Source organism: Choloepus didactylus, chromosome 3 (assembly GCF_015220235.1).
Source record: "Choloepus didactylus isolate mChoDid1 chromosome 3, mChoDid1.pri, whole genome shotgun sequence".
Lineage (NCBI taxonomy): Eukaryota > Metazoa > Chordata > Mammalia > Pilosa > Megalonychidae > Choloepus > Choloepus didactylus.
In genome coordinates this window covers 74,905,268-74,925,785 of record NC_051309.1, presented here as the reverse complement: position 1 = coordinate 74,925,785, position 20,518 = coordinate 74,905,268, and the positions used below count along the sequence as shown (strand labels likewise).

At 36.1% G+C, this 20,518-nt stretch overlaps 1 pseudogene; it reads right to left on the bottom strand.

Annotated features, from left to right (window-relative positions):
• Nucleotides 1-799: 799 nt before the first annotated feature.
• On the bottom strand, nucleotides 800-7,577 carry LOC119530305 (annotated as a pseudogene).
• Between the last annotated feature and the right edge of the window lie 12,941 nt (nucleotides 7,578-20,518).

Genomic DNA, 20,518 nt, shown 5'->3' with positions numbered 1-20,518 from the left:
TTTCTGGAAAGAAATTATTCAATTATGATTATAGGTTATATGGTTTGGGATGCAGTGACTATAGCAGGGACATTATTCTAAATTGTGAATGATTTATTTAGTAATTATTATTGATGGATACTTAAATTTCATGATTGTGTGTGATAGTGTTAGTAGAAATTGTTTGTAGAAATATCAGTTTATTCTTTACACTTATAGATCATTTCTAGTAAAAGCTCAAGGCACTTTACAAGTAAATATTTAACCCAGGAATTTTAATGGCAATGCTTTAAGTCAGGAAAAAGAGTTAAGTTTGGAAGCAATGAGGTATGCTTTTCTGTGTGGAGTTATTGACTTGTGGTAGAGGTGGGTGAAGTAGTCAGAACTTGAGCTATTTGTTAAAATGTGGTTGGAGAAATGTTTATGGCTAGTTCACTTGTGGTCTAAGTGATTGTAGTTTGGGGAGTGGGTATTTCATGTCTAGCACAGGGTGTTTTTGGTTTGGCCATAGTAGCTGGAGTTGTAGTGGTTGTTTATGGGTTGGTTTGGGGGTACAGCAGTGTTCTCAGGGTGACTTGAAGTACAGCAGTGGCCACTGGGGTGTTTTCAGGTTCAGTGGGGGACTCTGGGTTGATTTTGGATCTAGCTGTGGTGTCTAGGGTATTTTTGGATTCAGGTGTGGTTTCTGGTTTGTTTCTGGGTTTGAGGATGGTTTCTGGGTTGGATTCATGTTCAGTAGTGTTTTCTGGGTGATTTCAGGTTCAGCAGTAATCTCTGGGGTGGTTTTGATTTCAGTGGTAATATTGTAGGTGGTTTTTTGTTAAGCAGTGCTCTTTGGAGTGGTTTCTTGTTCAGCTGTTATTTCTGGTGTGGCAGTGGTTTCTTGGGTGGTTTCTGGTTTAGTGGTTGTCACTAGGGTGGTTTCAGCTTCTGTGGTGATTGCTGCATTCATTTCGGGTTCAGGGGTCGTCTGTTCAATGGAGGTTGTTGGATTGATTTCAGGTGCAGCAGAGGTTGTCAGACCATTTTCATGCTCAGTGTTGGTCTTTGGGCTGGAATTAGGTTCAGGAGTGGCTGCTTGGGTTGCTTTGAGTTTTTGGGGTGGTTTCAGGCACCGTAGTGGTTCCTGAAGTTGTTTTCAATTCAGATGGGGCTATAGGGGTGGTTTCAGCTTCAGCAGAGATCACTATGATGGCTTTGTATTCAGTGGTGGTTGCAGGCATTATTTCTGGTTCTGAGATGGCTACTGAGGATATGATGATTGAAGTGTCTGTGGTAGATTCAGTGATAATTGGATTACTGTTAGACTCATATGGAGTGCTAATAGCAACTTGGTTGGAAAGAAAGGAGGTAGTGGTTGCCTCTGCAGGGATTTTTGAAGGAATTGTTTTAAATTGGTTTTGAGAGACAGAGTGATTAAGACGAATTGCATGATGAGAAAATGGTAATAAAGATGGCTTCTTTTGCAATTTTCTTTGTAGATGATACTGGTTTGATTTATGTTTTAGACTCCATAAATCAGGTATTTTCCCTAGATATCTGTATGTTATATGTGGCAAAGTGTGAAGGTGGACAGTGCTAGGTTTACGAACAGGTCCATATTTTGAAAAAGGGAAAAACTTAGCTGGTCCAGTTTTCTGTCGAAGAGGTACTCTGTGTTTTTTTTCACTCTCATTAGGCTGTAAAAAGAGAAAGGAGAATGTCAGTCATGAATAAAATAATCATTGAAATTTATATTATCGAAACATCTAAGTTTGGAAGTATCTTTTAATTATTTTACTTTTTTTGTGAGATACAGGATACATGCAGAAAACAACATAAGACATAATGTACAACCCAATGAATTTAAAACACAAACACCTATGTAACCACAACCCATATAAAGAAATAAACATTATCATCACCCCAGAAAACCACTTTAGCTCCTTCCCAATTTTTCCCCCTTCTTCCTCCTCAATGTTAACCGCTGCCCTAACTTGTAACACTAGTGTAGGCATGTTTTTGAAAATTGTATAAATGGAATCACCAGTATGTATCCATTTGTGCCTGGCTTTTTTTGCTCAACTTTATGTTTGTGAGATCACCCATATTTGTGTGTATAATTGTAATTCATTATTTTTTTAAATTGCCATAGAGTAAGCAGTTCATTGTATACATTTTGTCTGTTCTGTACTTGGTGGACATTTAGGTTGTTAGGGTATTAGAAGTGATGCTGCTATGAACATCCCTGTCTGTTGGTATACATGTACATGCCTTTTCTTGGGGAATATACTAATGTTGAATATCTCTGTACCTTATAGCTAAGTCTCTGTTACTGCTTCTCTCTATATATCTATTTTTTCAATACTGTATTAGTATATTGATCCAAACTGTGGTTGCACTAACTTATGCTCCAAGTGGTAGTGTATAAGAATTCTAGTTGCTCCAAATATCATCAACACATGCTATTGTTAGTCTTTTTAATTTTAGTAATTCTGATGAGTGGGTTGTAGTACCTCTGTGGTTTATATTTGCATTTCCCAGGTTACTCACGAGATTGAGTCCTTTTGTATATTATTGGCTACTAGACTATGACAGTCTTGAAGTTGCTAGGTCTACCTTTGGCACAATTTAATGTCTCGTCTTTTACTTTGTAATCTACAATTACCTTGTCTTCTTTGAAGTAGGTGGGTTCGTGGAATTGGCATGAGTTTAGGGTCAGGTTTCATTTTTCTTCCAATTTGGATATACATTTGGCCTAATATCAGTTATGGAAAAGAACATTCTTTCCCCATTACTCTGCAATGTCAACTTTGTTATAAATTAGGTGTGGTTATGTTTCTGGGCTTTGCCTTTTTGTGCCAGTGATCTATTTGTATATCCTTTGACAATACTACACTGTCATAGTTACTGTAGCTATCAATAGAGGAACTCCACCCACATTTCTGTTTTTTTTTTAAGAGTCTCTTGGCTATTCTTAAACCTTTGCATTTCCATATAAATCTGAAAATTGATTTGCCAATTTCCACACACACACACACACACACACACACACACACAAACCCTTGGGCTTTTGACTGAGATCGACACTTTTACAATAATGAGATTCCAATCTATGGATATTACATGTTCCTCTACATAGTTCTTTATGTTTCTCAATATCACTTTACAGTTTTTAATATCAAGACCTTGAATATCTCTAATAGGTTGTTTTAGGTCCCTCTTTGTACTCCCATGTCTTATGGTAAAATTAGTGGGAAATTGTGTCACTTCAAAATAGGCAAGACTGTTAATATCACAGACTCTTCAAGAATTAAGGTTTGGGTCATCCCACTTGGTAAAGAAGTACCGCCAGTTAAGTCTGGTTAACGGGAAAGGGAATACGGTCTAGGTAATTGAGGAAGGAATTTATATATTTATTTCTTAGCAATTAAAATTTTTTTCTCTTTATCTTTTATTATAAAGTGTCTTGGTTTGGTCTCCTTTGTTTATGACCTGTTTATGTTGCTAGGTCTTGACTTTTACAGGAAAGCCTGTAGTATTTTCCCATTTAATAAGATGCTAACTCCTGGACTTAGGAATTACATACTTTATCATATTGAGGAAATATCCTTCAATTCCTATTTTGTTTTGTGTTTTTAACATGAATGGGAGATAACTTTTAAAATCCTTTTTATGTGCATGGAGATGAATATATGAATTTCTCCTCAACTCTAGTAATATGAATACTTTTGTGAATACATTTACTAGTATTGAACCACACTTGAATTCTTGAACTGAACTCCAGTTTGTCATATTGTATTATTGTTTGTATTATACTGGTAGATTCTAATTGCTTTTATTTTACGTAGCGTCTTTGCATTCATATTTAATTCATATTTAAGAGTAGTATTGATCTATAGCTTTCTTTTTTGGTGAATCTTTGTCAGCTTTTGGAATCAATATTATTTAATGAAGAGAATTTGGAAATTTATTTTCGTTCTGGGCTTTTGGATACTTTAAATAGCTTTGGCAGTATCTAATCTTTAAAGGTATTGCAGAATTTCCTTCTGAAATCATTTGGACAAAGTGCTTTTTTTATTAGAAGAGTTGTGAGTTTACAAAACAGTCATGCATAAAACACAGGATTCCCATACACCACCCTACCACCAACAGCCTACATTGCTGTGGAACATTTATTACAACTGATGACAGCATTTTTTTTTTTTAATAATTGTACTGTTTTTTCATATGGTAGCTACCTTTGTTACAATTGAGGAAAGATTATTAAAATAGTTCTAGCTATCATCTGTTATTTACATTAGGTGTATTTCCCCCATATACCACCCTATTATTACCACCTTGTATTAGTATATTGTACATTTGTTATAATTCATGAAATAACCTTCTTATACTTGTACTATTAAGTATAGTCCGTCATCTAAAATAGGAATCAATGTGTTGTACAGCCCTATGTTTTACATTTTAAATTTAGTTTAGTAACACATACAACTTGAAGTATCCTCTTTTAACCACATTCACCTATATGTTTCAGTGCTGTTGATTACACTCATAATAAGGTGCTGTCATCCCTACTATCCATTTCCAAGCCTTTACCATCACCCTAAAAGAAATTCTGCACAAGCGAATTATCAATTCCCCATTCTCCAACCCCAATCTATCTCCTGGTAACTGGCCTATGTTCTAGATTCTAACTCTATGAGTTTGCTTCTTATAATCAATTCATAACCGTGGAATCATGCACTATTTGTCCTTTTGTGTCTGGCTTTTTTCACTCAACACAATGACCTCATAGTTCATTCATGTTGTCACATGCATCAGGACTTCATTCCTTTTTACAGCTGATAGTATTCCATCATATGTATATACCACATTTTGTTTATCCATTCATTGATTGATGGACACGTGGGTTGCTTCCATCTTTTGGAAATTGTAAATAATGCCACTATGAATATTTGTGTGCAAGTATCTCTTTAAGTCCCTGCTTTCAGTGCTTCTGGGTATGTAACTAGTAGAGGGATTGCTAAATCATATCGATCATATTGTAATTCTATATTTAGCTTCTTGAAAACTTCCAAACTGTTTTCCACAGAGGTTGCACCTTTTTACATTACCACCAGCAATGGATGAGTGTTCCTGTTTCTCTACATCCTCTCCAACACTTGTAGTTTTCTGTTTTTTTTCTTTTTTTATAGTGGTCATTCTAGTAGCCGTGAAATGATATCTCATTGTGGTTTTGATTTGCATTTCCCTAATAGTGATGTGGAGAATGTTTTCATTGCTTTTTAGTTATTTGTGTTTCTTCTTTGGAGAAATGTCTTCCAGTATTTTGCCCATTTTTAAATTGGGTTGTTTGTCTTTTTATTGTTGAGTTGTAGGATTTCTTTATATATTCTGGATATTAAAACTTCATCGGATATTTTGTTTCCATATATTTTCTCCCATTGAGTAGGTGACCTTTCACCTTCTTGACAAAGTCCTTTGATGCACAAAAGTTTTTAATTTTGAGGAGGACAAATTTATGTATTTTTTCTTTCATTGCTTGTGATTTGGTGTAAAGTCTAAGAAACCACTGCCTAACACAAGATTTTGAAGATGTTTCTCTACATTTACTCCTTGGAGTTTTATTGTCCTGGTTCTTATATTTACATCTTCAATCTATTTTGAGTTATTTTTTGTATGTGGTCTGAGACAGCGGTCCTCTTTCATTTTCTTGGAAATGGATGTCCAGTTCTCCCAAATACCATTTGTTCCAGATCTTAGAGGGAAGGCTTTCAGTCTTTTACCATTAGAGTATGATGTTAGCTGTGGATTTTTCATATATACCCTTTACCATGTTGAGGAATTTTCCTTCTGTTCCTATTTTTATAAGTATTTTTTTTTTAAAAATCAAGAATGGGTGTTTGATTTTGTCAAATGCCCTTTCTGCATTACTCAAGATGAGCATATGGCTTTCCCCCTTACTTTAGTTATTTTAGTGTATAACATTAATTGATTCTCTTGTGTTGAACCACGCTTGCATATGTGGGATAAAACCTACTTGATCATGGTGTGTAATTCTTTTAATGTGCTATTGGTTTTGATTTGGAAGTATTTTGTTGAAGATTTTTGTATCTGTGTTCATAATAGAAATTGTGTAATTTTCTTTTAAGTAGTATCTTTATCTGACTTTCATATTAGGATGATGTTTGCTTCATATAATGAGTTAGGAGGTGTTCCCTCTTCCTCAATTTTTTGGAAGAGTATGAGTAGGATTGGTATTAATTCTTTGGAATTTAACATTGGGATGATTGGTAGAATTCATCTGTGAAGCCATCTGCTCCTGGGTGTTTCTTTGTTGGGAAGTTTTTGATGGTTGATTTTATCTCTCTACTTTTTTGGTCTGTTGAGGTCTTCTATTTCTTGTCAAGTCAGTATAGGTTGTTCACATGTTTGTAGGAATTTGTCCATTTCATCTAAGTTGTCTAATTTGTTGACATTCAGTTGTTCATGGTATACTCTTATGATCCTTTTTATTTCTGTGGGGCAGTCCCCCTCTCTCTTCCAATTTTATTTATTTGAGTCTTCTCTTTTTTTCTTTGTCAATCTAAGTGTTTGTCAATTTTATTGATCTTCTCAAAGAACCAACTTAAAAAAATTCTCTGTATTGTTTTTTATTCCCAATTTTGTTTACTTCTCTTCTAATGTTTGTTATTGCTTTCCTTTATTTTCTACATGCTGAAATCTTTATTAATACAGCTTAATCTGACAAAGTCTGACTACAAACATGTTTATTATTTCTCTTTGGAATTAGTGAAATCAGAAAAAAAATTAATTTTGAATATATACCATCAAAAAATGAATATTCACTTAATATGGTCTTATCTGTCTATGATATCAAAAGTTTTTCTTCCCCCAAATAAAGGTCCTGAGAGACATTCAAAATTCCTTGGAATGAAAAAACAATATGCCCTCTAAAGCAACGAGCTTGCAAAATGATGTAGTAGACTGCTAGACACACTTAATATAAAAGGAACTTAATGTTCACTGAAAAAGGAAATTGGAACTATGACCATAAATCTTTACAAAAATTTATAACAAGCCCTTTATCTAATTTACTTTCAGTAAATTCATAAATACCAAAGAGCAATTGGACACAGTTTAAAATGAGAGTTTGCAAAGTTTCTTTTTCCATAAAGCAAACTTGTAAATCTTTCCCTTTTTTTGAGCCTCCTCTGTTGGGCTGAAGAGCTACTGAGTTCTTTCAGATCTTTGCTTTGGTGGTTGGTTTCCAAACTGACTGGACTTTCCAGGTATGTGGTTCAAGCACAGGGTTTTCCTGTCACTGAATCTATGACTTTTCCCATTTTGAAAATGAGCTCAGCTAGTTCATGCTTCACATGCTTCATTCGTGGAACAGGTAATGCTTTGAGAAGCACAGTATTCCCAACTGTGCACTGCTGGAGAGCATCATGAGCCAAGTAGGCTTTCTTCTTGTTAAAATACTTTAATAGATAGTTATCCAGAACGAACCTGGTCACTCTCACTTTAGCAGTTTTTCGCATTGCTGTCCCAATCACCTTCCCCACAATCCGTTTGGCATGGACAGACGATTGAGCTATTGACATTATGTTGCTCTGGTCACCTTGGTATTTAGGTTGGTCCAGTCACGTGGCCCGGAAAGCCCCAATAAGTTTTGATATGTAGTATTCTTGTTTTCATTAGACCTGAGATATTTACTGATTTCTCTTGCAATTTCTTCTTTGACCCATTGTTTGTTTAAGAGTGTGTTTTCTATCCTTCATGTTTGTGAATTTTCCAGTTCTTTACCTGTTATTGATTTGAAGATTCATTCCATTATGATCAGATAAAGTGCTTTTTTATAATTTCAATCTTTTTAAAGTTTATTGAGACTTGTTTTGTGACCTAACATGTGATCTATCCTTTGAACCATCCACGCACACTTGAGAAGAATGTATATCTTCCTGTTTGGGGGTGTAATGTTCTGTATATGTCTGTTATGTCTAGTTCATTTATCATATTATAAAAGTTCTCTGTTTCCTTATTGATATTCCATCTCAATGTTCTATCTATTGATAAGAACTGTATATTGAAGTCTCTAACTATTATTGTAGAGGTGTCTGTTTCTCCCTTCAGTTTGCCAGGGTTTGTCTCATGTACTTTGGAGCACCATTTATGTGTGTAAATAGTTATGATTGTTATTTCTTCTTTTTGGATTTCCCCTTTTATTGTATCCTTCTTTGTCTCATAAAAGTTTTGCATTTGAAGTCTGTTTTGTCTTATAGTAAGTATAGCTACTCAGCTCTTTTTTGGTTACTATTTACATGCAGTATCTTTTTCTAACCTTTGACTTTCAACCTATTTGTGTCTTTGTGTTTAAGGTCAGTCTTTTGAATCATGTTTTTTTTTTTTTTTTTTTTTTTTTTTTTTTTTTTTTTTTTTTTTAATCTATTCTGCCTGTCTCTGTCTTTTAATTGGGGAGTTTGATCCACTAACATTCAATGTAATTACTGTAAAGGCAGTACTTCATCCATTTTATCCTTTGGTTTTCCTATGTCATATCTATTTTTGTCTCTTTTTTTACCCTTTTAGTTACCCTTACTGATAATCTTCATTTCTTCACACTACTCCATGCTCTTCAGGCTACGGTCTCCTGTCTAATCCTTTCAGCCTGCAGAACTCCATTTAATGTTCCTTGTAGGGCAGGTCTCTTGTTGATGAACTCTCTCAGTTCCTGGTTATCTGTGAATATTTTAAACTATCCCTCATTTTTTAAGGATAGTTTTGCCCGTTAAAGAATTTTTTTGCTGACAGGTTTTTTCTTTCTCTACCTTAAATATGTCATACCACTGCCTTCTTGCCTCTATGGTTTCTGATGAGAAATCAGCACTTAGTCTTACTGCAGAGCCCTTGCATGTGATGAATTACCTCTCTTTTGCTGCTTTCAGTATTCTCTCTTTATCTTTGGAATTTGACATTAGCTTGTGTCTTGGAGTAGGTCTATTAGGATTTACTCCATTTGGAGTATGTTCTGCTTCTTGGGCATGTAAATTTATGTCTTTCATTAGAGTTGGGAAGTTTTTGGGCATTATTTCCCTAAATATTCTTTCTACACCTTTTCCCTTCTCTTCTCCTTCTGGGATACTAATGATGCATATATTTGTATGCTTCATGTTGTTTTTCAAATCACTGAGACAGTACTCAATTTTTTTCCATTCTTTATCTGTTCTTTTGACTATGTGATTTCAGCTGTCCAGTCTTTTCTGTGACAGATTCATTCTTCTGCCTGTTCAAATCTGCTGTTGTATGCCTCTAGTGCTTTTTAAATCTCTTGTATTGTGCCTTTCATCCCCATAAATTCTGTTTTTTTTAAAAATATACTTTAAAATTCTTTATGTTCAAATATTGTCTTCTTAATATCCATTAACTCTTTGGCCATATTTTCCTTCATCTCCTTGAGTTGATTTAGGATATTTGTTTGAACATCCTTGATTTCTTGTTCCAAATTCTGTTTCTTCTCTCAAGTTTTAATTTGTTCCCTTGACTGGTCCATATCTTCCCATTCCTTAGTATGGCTTGTAATTTTTTTTTAGATTCAGTTTTATTGAGATTTATTCACATACCATACAATCATCCATGGTGTTCTAGTTTGCTGATGCTGCCAGAACGCAAAACACTATAGATGGATGGGCTTTTATAAAAGGGGGCTTATTTGGTTGCACAGTTATAGTGTTAAGGCCATAAAATGTCCAAGGTTACATATCAGCAATCAGGTACCTTCACTGGAGAATGGCAAATGGTGTCTGGAAAACCTCTGTTAGCTGGGAAGGCACGTGGCTGGCATCTGCTCTGGAGTTCTGGTTTCAAAATGGCTTTCTCCCAGGATGTTCCTCTCTAGGCTGCAGTTGCTCAAAAATGTCACTTTTAGTTGCTCTTGGGGTCTTTTTTCAACGGCCATCTTCAAACTGTCTTGCATCTGCAGAGCTACACTCTCAGCTTCTGTGCATTTTTCAAAGTGTCCCTCTTGGCTGTAGCTCCTCTTCAAAATGCAACTCTCAGTTGCACTGAGTTCCTTCCATTTGTCAGCTCATTTATATGGCTCCAGTGATTTAATTTAGACCCATGGGGTAACACCTCCATGGAAATTATCCAATCAGAGTCATCACCCACAGTTGGGTGGGGCATATCTCCATAGGAACACTCAAAAAATTATAATCTGATCAACACTGATACATCTGCCCACACAAGATTACATCAAAGATAATGGCATTTTGGAGGACATAATACATTCCAACTGGCACACATGGTGTACAATCAACTGTATATAGTTGTGCATTCATCACCCCAATCTATTTTTTTATTCATTTTTATTGAGATATATTCACATACCATACAATCATCCAAAGTGTACAATCAGTTGTTCACAGTACCATCATATAGTTCTACATTCATCAACTCAATCTAGTTTTTGAACATTTTCCTTGTACCAGAAAAAGTAAAAATAAGAATAAAAATAAAAGTAAAAAAACCCAAAAACCCCAAATCTTTCCACCCTCCCACACTATTTTTCATTTAGTTTTTTGTCCCCATTTTTCTACTCATCCATCCATACACTGGATAAAGGGGGTGTGATCTATAAGATTTTCACCATCACACTGTCACCCCTTGTAAACTACATTGTTAGATAATTGTCTTCAAAAGTCAAGGCTACTGGGTTGCAGTTTGATAGTTTCAGGCATTTACTTCTAGCTATTCCAATGCATTAAAACCTAAAAAGGGTTATCTATATAGTGCATAAGATGTCCACCAGAGTGACATGTTGACTCCATTTGGAATCCCTCAGCCACTGAAACTTTATTTTGTTTCATTTTGCACCTCCCTTTTGGTCAAGAAGATGTTCTCAATCCCACGATGCTGTGTCCAGATTCATCCCCAGGAGTCATATCCCACATTGCCGGGGAGATCCACACCCATGGGAGTCAGATCCCATATAGGGGGAACCCAATCTATTTTTGAACATTTTCCTTACACCAGAAAGAATAAAAATAGGAACAAAAAATAAAAGCAAAAAAGAATACCCAAATCATCCCCTCATTCCACCCTATTTTTCATTTAGTTTTTGTCCCCATTTTTCTACTCATCCATTCATAAGCTGGATAAAGGGAGTGTGATCCACAAGGTTTTTACAATCACACTGTCACACCATGTAAGCTACATAGTTATACAATCATTGCAGTTTGATAGTTTCAGGTATTTGCTTCTAGCTATTCCAATACAATAAAACCTAAAAAGGGATATCTATATAGTGCATAAGAGTGCCCACCAGAGTGACCTCTTGACTCTATTTTAAATCTCTCAGCCACTGAAACTATTTTGTTTCATTTCACTCCCACTTTTGGTCAAGAAGATGTTCTCAATCCCATGATGCCAGGTCCAGGCTCATCCCTGGGAGTCATGTCCTGCATTACCAGGGAGATTTACACCCCTGGGAGTCAGGTCGCATGCAGGGGAGGGTCAGTGAGTTCACCTGCTGAGTTGGCTTAGCTAGAGAGAGGCCACATCTGAGCAACAAAAGAGATGACTCTCAGGCACAATTTTAAGTAGGCTTAGCCTTTCCTTTGCAATAATGAGCTTCATAAGGGCAAGCCCCAAGATAGAGGGCTTGGCATACAAAACTGTCAGTCCTTAATTTTTGTGAGAACATCAGCAACAACCCAGGTGGGGAAGTCCAACATTTTTGCATTTTCCCTGCACTCCTCAGGGGGGCCTTGCATATATATTTTTATTCTCTGCCCAAATTACTTTGGGATTTATCGCTGTTTCACACTAACCTGTGCAAACCTACCAGATCTCACTTTCTATTCAAATTTCCATGTAATTATGGTGTTTGAATAAATTGACCGTACAAGTTAAATTATTTAGTGAACTACAGAAAATATAGATCCTTCACCAAATAAACTTCTCTTCTCTTTGTCTCACATAGAAGTTGAAGCTTTAAAACACAGTCAGTATCTTCTTTTGCCCTTTGGGCTGATTTGCCTTATTCCTAACCAGATCAGCTTCTTTCATATCTCTAATTGAAGTCTGGACTCTTTTTCAGCTTTTGTAACAGTTGCTGTATGTGCTAATACTGTTGTTCATATCTGCCAAGCTCTAGCTCTGAGTTTCAGGTATCATGCCATGTGCCAGTTCAATGTATTATGTCTCCCAAAATGCCATTACCTTTGATGCAATCTTGTGTTGCCAGACATATTAGTGTTGATTAGATTTTGGAATCCTTTGGGTGTTTCCATGGAGATGTGATTCAATCAACTGTGGACAAGACCTTTGGTTGGATAATTTCCATGGAGGTGTTTCCATTCAGGGTGGGTCTGAATTAAATTGCTGGAGCACTATATAAGCTCAGACAGAAGGAGCAAGCTTGCTACAGCCAAGAGGGGTACTTTGAAGAATGCACTGGAGTTGAGAGAGGAACTGCAGTTTACAGAGACATTTTGGAGATGGCCTTTGAAAGCAGACTTTTGCCCTGGAGAAGCTATGAGAGGACAAATGCCCCAAAAGCAACTGAGAGTGATATTTTGGAGAGAAGCTGTGGTCTAGAGAGGAACGTCCTTGGAGAAAGCCATTTTGAAACCAGAACTCCAGAGCAGATGCCAGCCACGTGCCTTCCCAGCTAACAGAGGTTTTCCAGACACAATTGGCCATCCTCCAATGAAGGAAGCTGATTGTTACTTTATGGCCTTAAGACTGTAATTTTGTAACCAAATAAACCCCCTTTTATAAAAGCCAATCCATTTCTGGTGTTTTGCATTCTGGCAGCATTAGCAAACTAGAACATGCAGATACCCAAAGTTCAGAGACTGACCAGGTCATACACAAAGGGATTAGCATCTCAAGATTTGGAGATAGCCATTACAATTCAGGATTAGATGTGACTGCTGTAAGATCTTACAGTCTAGGGACCATTACAGTAGGTGTTCCCATAGGAAGCTATGCTCTAAGATTCAATTCTGGGTTTACACATTGTAGTTAGTCCATATTGGTGAGGCATTATAATGTTTCACTTTTTGTTTCTGGCTTACTTCACTCAAAATGCTGTCTATGGGATCCATTCACCTCTTTGCATGTCTCACAGCTTCTTTCCTTCTTGTAGCTGCTCAATATTCCAGTGTATGCATACACCACAAATCACCATTCTGTTCATCAGTTGATAAATTCCTTGGCTTGTGATTTTTTGCTGATATCTAGGCATCTGACTATCTTGAAGAGTTACTCTGAAGGTCAGCTTCTCTCTTGTCTAGTAGGGTTTCATTGTTGATTCGCTTTTTGTTAAGGCTATTCTTTGATGCTTTGTCTGCCTTATTCTTTACCTTTAAAATAGCCCGTGTTTGACTAATCAGATTTTTTCAGCTCTTCTTCGTGTATATTCCTGTCCTCTATATGCAGTACAAATTTCAGGATTGAACTTTTTGTTTAATTATTTCATCTCTAGCAGAAAGCTTCCTTTCCTCTGTTCCTTCTCTAGGAATCTTGATCTGTTCTGTCTGATTTTGTTTTGCCTCTATAGCTTTTTTTGCACTCCTTTCATTGTCTCTATTTGCTTTTGCCTTGATGGCAAATTCTGGAAGCTGTGTCACATTAGAGAAGACTTTTCCAAGTCAGTATTTACCAGCCACAACAGGGTCAGGGTTCCATGAAGGGGGCACAGACCACCTCCATGTGCCCTGGAGGGGATCAGAAAGGGCACCCATGCCTCTTTGATGGCTTCTTAAAGCTGTGCTTTCCTGGCCTTCCCAGCAAAATGCAACCCTTCAGCTAATTGTTCCCTGCTGCACTGCATCTTTATATCTCCAATGTCTCTGCCCTTGTTGGGGCAGGGTTGAAACATTGGCTGCCACCACCTTTGTCACAGGTGGGTTGAAACAATGTCTCAAAGCCAGGACCTAGTGATATGTCTTTGCTAAATAAAAGCCGTGATCAGTGACTCGCTGTGCCCACCCCTGTTCTTGGAGAAGAGAACATTTTTAAAATGAAATTTTATTGAGATATATTCACACAGCATAGAAACCATCAGAAGATGATTTTTCTATCTTTTTCTGTCTCAGAACATTTTTAAAATGAAATTTTATTGAGATATATTCACACAGCATAGAAACCATCAGAAGACGATTTTTCTATCTTTTTCTGTCTCTAGTGAGCTAGCTATGCCCAGGTCCTCACGGTGGTCCACTACAAGAGTGAGGAAAGGCTACTGGCAACTCTTGAACACTGTAGTTGATCAACCTTTTCTTCCTGCTTTTCCCAAGATGCTGTATGGTGTTCTTCTGGCCTCTGGAACTCCAGAGCAGTTGTCTCAGACAGTTCCTGACTGTTCAACAGCTGTTTTGGAGGGAGGACTGAGTCCTGGAGCTCCGTACTCTGCTATCTTCCCCAGAAGTCCCTTCGACAGAGTGTTTTTGTGTCAGAGAGCTCTTTAATTCTTTTTATGTTTTCTATGGTAATGCTTTGTTTAGACTTTGTCCTGGGGAAAATTTTGATAAGTTGTCTTGTTTATAACGAAGTATACATTTTATCAATGCACTCAAATTTATTTGCACATTGTTGTATAAAATAATCTATTAATTAAAATAATAATATTTTTTAATGGTTAGTTCATCCTTGTAATTCCAAACTTTTTGTTTTCCTCCTTTAATTTCAATGAAATTATCAAAGATTTGTCTTCAGAATTTTTTTAAAGAATTGGTTTTTAGAGCTATTTATTAGTATCAGTTTTAATTTCTCTTGCATATTTTAATTTCTTCTTAATTTTTTTTAATTTAAAAATATTTTATTCCTATTTTCTGTTTCTTATGTATTTATTGGCTCATGTGTTCATTTTATTTGATCTTCATTTTTTTCAAAATGTCTTTTTCTTTTATTTATAATCCTTTCCTGTGTTCTATAAACTCTCTTTTCAAACTTTGCTCTCATCCCATCATCTTCATAATTTTCTGAATTTTTCTACTTCTGATTTATGCATTTCTTCATAGCTTCTATTTTTTTCCTCCCAAATTTTAACTTGTTTTGAAATATGTTATAGTTTTCCAGGGCTGCTATAACAAAATCCTCTGGCTGGCTTAAACCAGAGGAATTTGTTGTCTCACAATTTTGGAGGCTAGAAGTCCAAAATCAAGGCATTGACAGATGATGATTTCATTGAAGTCTGCAGCATTCTGGCCATGGCTTGCTGGCATCTATCACTCAGTCTCTTCCTCTATCACATGGTGATTGCCTTCTTCTGTCTTATCCTCACTCCTACTACCATGTCCAAATTTCCTTTGCTTACAAGGACTCCATTCATATTGGATTAAGGCCCACCCTGACTCAGTTTGTCTTAATCATAATAGAATCTTTGAAGATCCTGTATGCAAATGAGTTCACATTCACAGGACTGGGGGTTAAGACCTGAATGAGTCTTTGTGGGGTACGTGATTCAGTCCATAACAAAATATAAGGCTAAAATTTTCATATGTTCTGGGCATATATTTCTGACATGCCTCTCTTAACTATAGGATCATTATTCTGCCCATTATTTTCTTCTGTGTTTTCTTAAACTGGTTGTGCAGGGATTCTGTACATTTATTTTCTGTAAGTGATTATTAAGTGGGATAGATCTGCCTTTCTCTGCTCCCCTCCCCCACTTTCATCAGGTCAGTCTCTTTCCTTTGCCTCTAATCCCTTTTCTGCATAGTTTAGATACTATTTTCAGCAGTTTTTCTCCTCAATGCAGAGCTTTCTTTTTTTTTTTTCTTAAATCTGGAAGGGTGCTTTGGTTGCTTAGCTTACATAATTCACAGACTACATAGTCCCATATTTTTAAACCTTGTATAGTGATCCTATTAGTCTCCTCAGGAAATCACAGGAATTTGGTACTTTTTCATATTGTTAGGGTGAAGAGATCACTTATTTTGCTTCAGTTGCTTCCTTTAATTCTAAAAAAAGTTATTTTTATGAAATTAAATGTCTTTTATTAATATACAGTGGCCCATATACTTATATCTGCTTGATCAAAACATTAGTCTCTTAAAGAAAAGTTTGCAAAATCAAATGCTTTAATGATACATAATAGCTTAATGAGTTTCCGTCAACAACAGGAAAACACATATCAAAGGACTGGATGTTAAGATGACAAGTACAAATGACATGATTGATCAAGTCAGCATTATACATTGTGGAGAACTTCTCTAGATTCAATGTAAACCAACACAAATTATTTATGGATCTCTACAGAGAAGGTCCATTTACACTTGAAGATTAAAGTGAAAGTGTGTGTCCAAATTATTAAGGCACAAATGCCTGTGCTACAGACTATATTTAGCAGCAATACCTTCCTAGTATCACACCAGTACTAGAGGTAAATAATTGGGGAATGTGAGGTAAGGGATATGGGGTGTTTGGGGCTTTCTTTTAGTGTGGCTGTGTATATCTGTTATTTTCTGTGATGGTGAAGCTAAACCTACTTATAAACTTGCCTTAAAGTCCCCCCCCACCCCCGCCCAAGAAACTTTTTTGTTGCTCAGATGTGGCCTCTCTCTCTCTAAGCCAAACTCTGCATATAAACTCATTACCCTTCCCCCTATGTTGGACATGACTTTCAGGGATGTAAGCAGCCCTGGAAATGTAGGACATGACTCCCAGGGATGAGCCTGGCCCTGGCATTGTGAGATTAAGAATCTCTCCTTGACCAAAAGGGGGAAAGGAAATGTAACAAAATAAGGTTTTAGTGACTAAGTGATTTTAAATAGAGTCAAGAAGTCATTCTGGAGGTTACTCTTATGCAAGCTTCAGCCAGATATTACAAATTGCCATGGTGTGTCAAGGTCCAACCAACAGCATTCCTGAAAACCTAAGGCTCTAAGACTCTATAAAAGTTTTGCTTATTAAGTTTATTTTCCAGAAACTTAAAACCTCCAGATTGTTTCTATGCCAGATATGCCCTGAAACTTAGAGGTACCAGGCTCTCCCAGAATATCAACTCGTTGCATTCCCCTACCCCATAATGTCAACACTCCTTTTTAACATGAAGAAGTTAGAATGGTTAGTGCCTAAATATCCCTGAAGACTGAGAAAATGATCAAATGAGAGGGAGGAGTTGTAACAGAGAAGTTAGGATTTAACAAATGATTATGACTACTGAATCATATAAATATTTCTTTTTAGAACAGCCAGAAGGAAATACCTGAAATTGTGGAACTATAACCTGTACTTGAAATTTGCTCTATAACTACCTGTTAAACTGTATTTTGAAATTTAACACTTTTCTGTATATATGTCATATTTCACAATAATTTTTTTATTTAAGAAAAGACACAAGTGCTTTATTTAAATAAAGAAAGGCAAAGAAAATAAAAATTGTGACCAAATTATTTCAAAAGAAAGAAGAATGACACTGTGGATTGGTAGTTCTTCATTGGTGGCATTCTAGCATAATCTGAACCCTGAGATAACTCTGACAGTCTCTGAACAATGTGATGTTTTTGACATGCAATGTCTTGTAGAGCTTGGTATAATTTGGTTCTTGTAAGAGAAGAGGCATGGAAGAGTGTCATGCTGGCACTAAAGGTAGATGGATTTTTTTTTACTCAAACATTTGATACCTCTTTTCTCCTTCCTTTTCTCTTTCTCCTTGTCTGTCTCCTTCCTCATCTTGTACTGTTACTCTTTATCATATGATTTATCAATGTTTTATTATTACTGTGTTATCATTAGATGACAGGATGGGCTATTTTAGTGAATTTTATCCTTCCGTTCCCACATTGTTAAGCCTCTGAAGTTGCTCCTCAGAGAGGCACAACTTTTGGTAGTCATTCTGGGATGATACTTTGCTTCTTGAGGAGAGAGAGTGGTCAGGGCTGTAAAAGTTTTACTCGAACAGGAACGCTGAACTGAAGGATGACAAGTGAATAGCTCAATATATATGGATATGATTCAATCATGTTAAGTGCACTGCTAATAATTCCAGCATTTGGAAGTTCAGAGAACACAAACAAGGTTGAGAATAATAATGATGGATGTACAAAGATCATCTGAATTAAATAAGAAGGAATAAGGATTGTAATTTATGGGACTTACCAAGAAGCAGGCAGTCAAAATCCAAAGGCCAAGGATAAGAGAGAGCGTTTTCATCCTTCACTGTTATGCCCTGAAAATGGTCAGAATAGTTATCCTTCTTATCCAGATTGATGGATACATTGGTTTAGGTTCAAGTTAATTAATTGGAAAAATAAAGTTTTTGAAAATATATAATCATTGAGACATGACCTACTGGATAATGGTGATGAGAAAATACTTAGGAAGTTTACATAAAGAAATAGTCAATTTTTAAAAGTAATAAAGCTATAGAATAAATAGATACCAGTGTTACTTCTTTTACAATTATAATAGATTTTGGTAAATTTTTGCTTAAGGAATTTTTCATTATCCTCAATAGCACACTTAAATCATCCATGGTTATGGATGAATAAAAGAAAGAAATCATTGCTGTTTTCTGATAATTTAAGAACCATTCTCTCTAAAAATTATTGCTTATTGTCTCTTTTAAAAGCTTTTCTTATTTCTAATTGAGAAATAAAAAACATTTACATCAGTGTTTTCCATAACTCCTATCACTAAGGTGAGAATCACCCAAGGTATACTTTCTACCGAGCCTCAGACTAAACTCTTTACATACTAATATATTTCTTTCATTGATTATAGATTTTTTCTGTAAAATAATTAGATTGCCTATCAAGGTTGATGCAAGGATTGAGCAGCTTTTTAGCAGCTTTTTAGTGCACATTATATTCAGAGAGGGTCTCTTGTAAGTATGGCCACAGGTAACTATGCTTATGCAATTCGAGTGAGTGAAAGTATATCCTCACAGAATAACATAAAGGGCAGATAATTCTAGGTTCCTCATGCAGGGTTTCAGAGAAGGAAAGTACTGTCCTGAAGCTGGAGAGATCATTCTTGGAGCATCTGGTAGTTGGGTTGAGGTGAGGGAGAGGTAAAGCATAGATGTGCACAACAGCAAAGAAGAACAATCTCTTCCCAACCCCCACCCTCAGTATGGGAGAAAGATGATGAAAGAAATTGTTTCATTAAATGTAATAAGAAAAAATGATGATGCCTTTCCAACCATAAGATATTAATGACATAATAATGAGAAGGCACTCTGAAAGCTGTAAAGTGATTTCCAATTGTGTAAGCATTTCAGACATCTCAGTTCCCAAATCTACAGCTTCTTAGAGTATTTAAGACATATTTGTTGCATGACTTCTCTGGGTTTGGCTCTGTGCTGGGAATAGTAGGGAATACAGAAATATCTAAAGCCAATTTCCTATAGTAAGAAGGTCAATTGTCTAAAGTAAGAGCCATGGAAGCTTTTGAGTACTAAAAGCAGAAGTGAGCGTGATTATTATAGTGTGAAACAGAGGAATGTTTACCCTGCCCTGGCTCATGGCAGCCTCAGATATGTTTCTTTTTTCACAACCCTGCTAGGTGATTAGATCCTCCCTTAATCACTGGAGCTTGCAATTTTCCTTCTAGAAATTATTTGTACGTAAAGAAAATGTACTTTTTATCTTGGTTTCCCTTACAAGAACTGAAAACTGGGCTTCTGTTCCAAATCTTTTTCTTCAGGATGAAACTTCCATATTTTCAAAATATAAAAATGAAAAGATGATAAAAGGCTGCAAGATTTTTAAGCAAAAGGATATGAAGTAGAATTTAGAGGACCCAATCTAGAATTCTAGTACTTACCTTTATGGAAGGAATGTTTCTTCTCAGGTATCTGTCAAACTGTTGGTAAATTTGATGGTGGCCAGTTGCTATTTTCTGGCTCCTTGAGGATGGAAACTGAATCAAATGAAAAGAATTTTTTAAGGGACATACTGCCTTTTATAGTCTTCAATGTCTATTGGAGATAGAAGAAAGTTTTGTTGGAAGGGGCAGTTACTTCTGAATTGATAATCTTTATCCACACAAGGAAATGGCATTGCTATGTTTGTCAGCAGATCTTTTCATATCTATTCATAACTGAGGAACACTGTGATTCTTTGAGTCATATTCTCCCAATTAATTTTATGTCCTGGAATTAAGCTATTTAATTTTTTTTGGATCATTGGATTCCCATGGCCATTAGTATTAAGATGCTCAATAGTTTGTGATAGCTTTGTACCCATAAGTTTTAATTTACTTTCCAGATAACAGGGACTCTGGTAAATATTTAATGAATCTTTTGAAAGCACACAGGATAGTTTCATGTGCTGTCTTGTGTTATTGTATAGGAAAGGTGTTGAACAGATTGGCTAGATGCTTACCAAACCCATTTTTTTTCTTCCTGGGAAGAGAGCTAAACTAAATTTTCCATCTCTGGTGCTCTGGAGCTGCATGTACCCAAGAAAAACTTAATGCATTCCTGTGGGTGTGAACCCATGGTAGGTAGGAATTTTTAATGAGGTAACTTCAGTTGAGGTACGGCCCATTTCAGTCAGGATGGGCCTTAATCCTATTATTTGAGTTCTTTGTAAGTGGAATGATA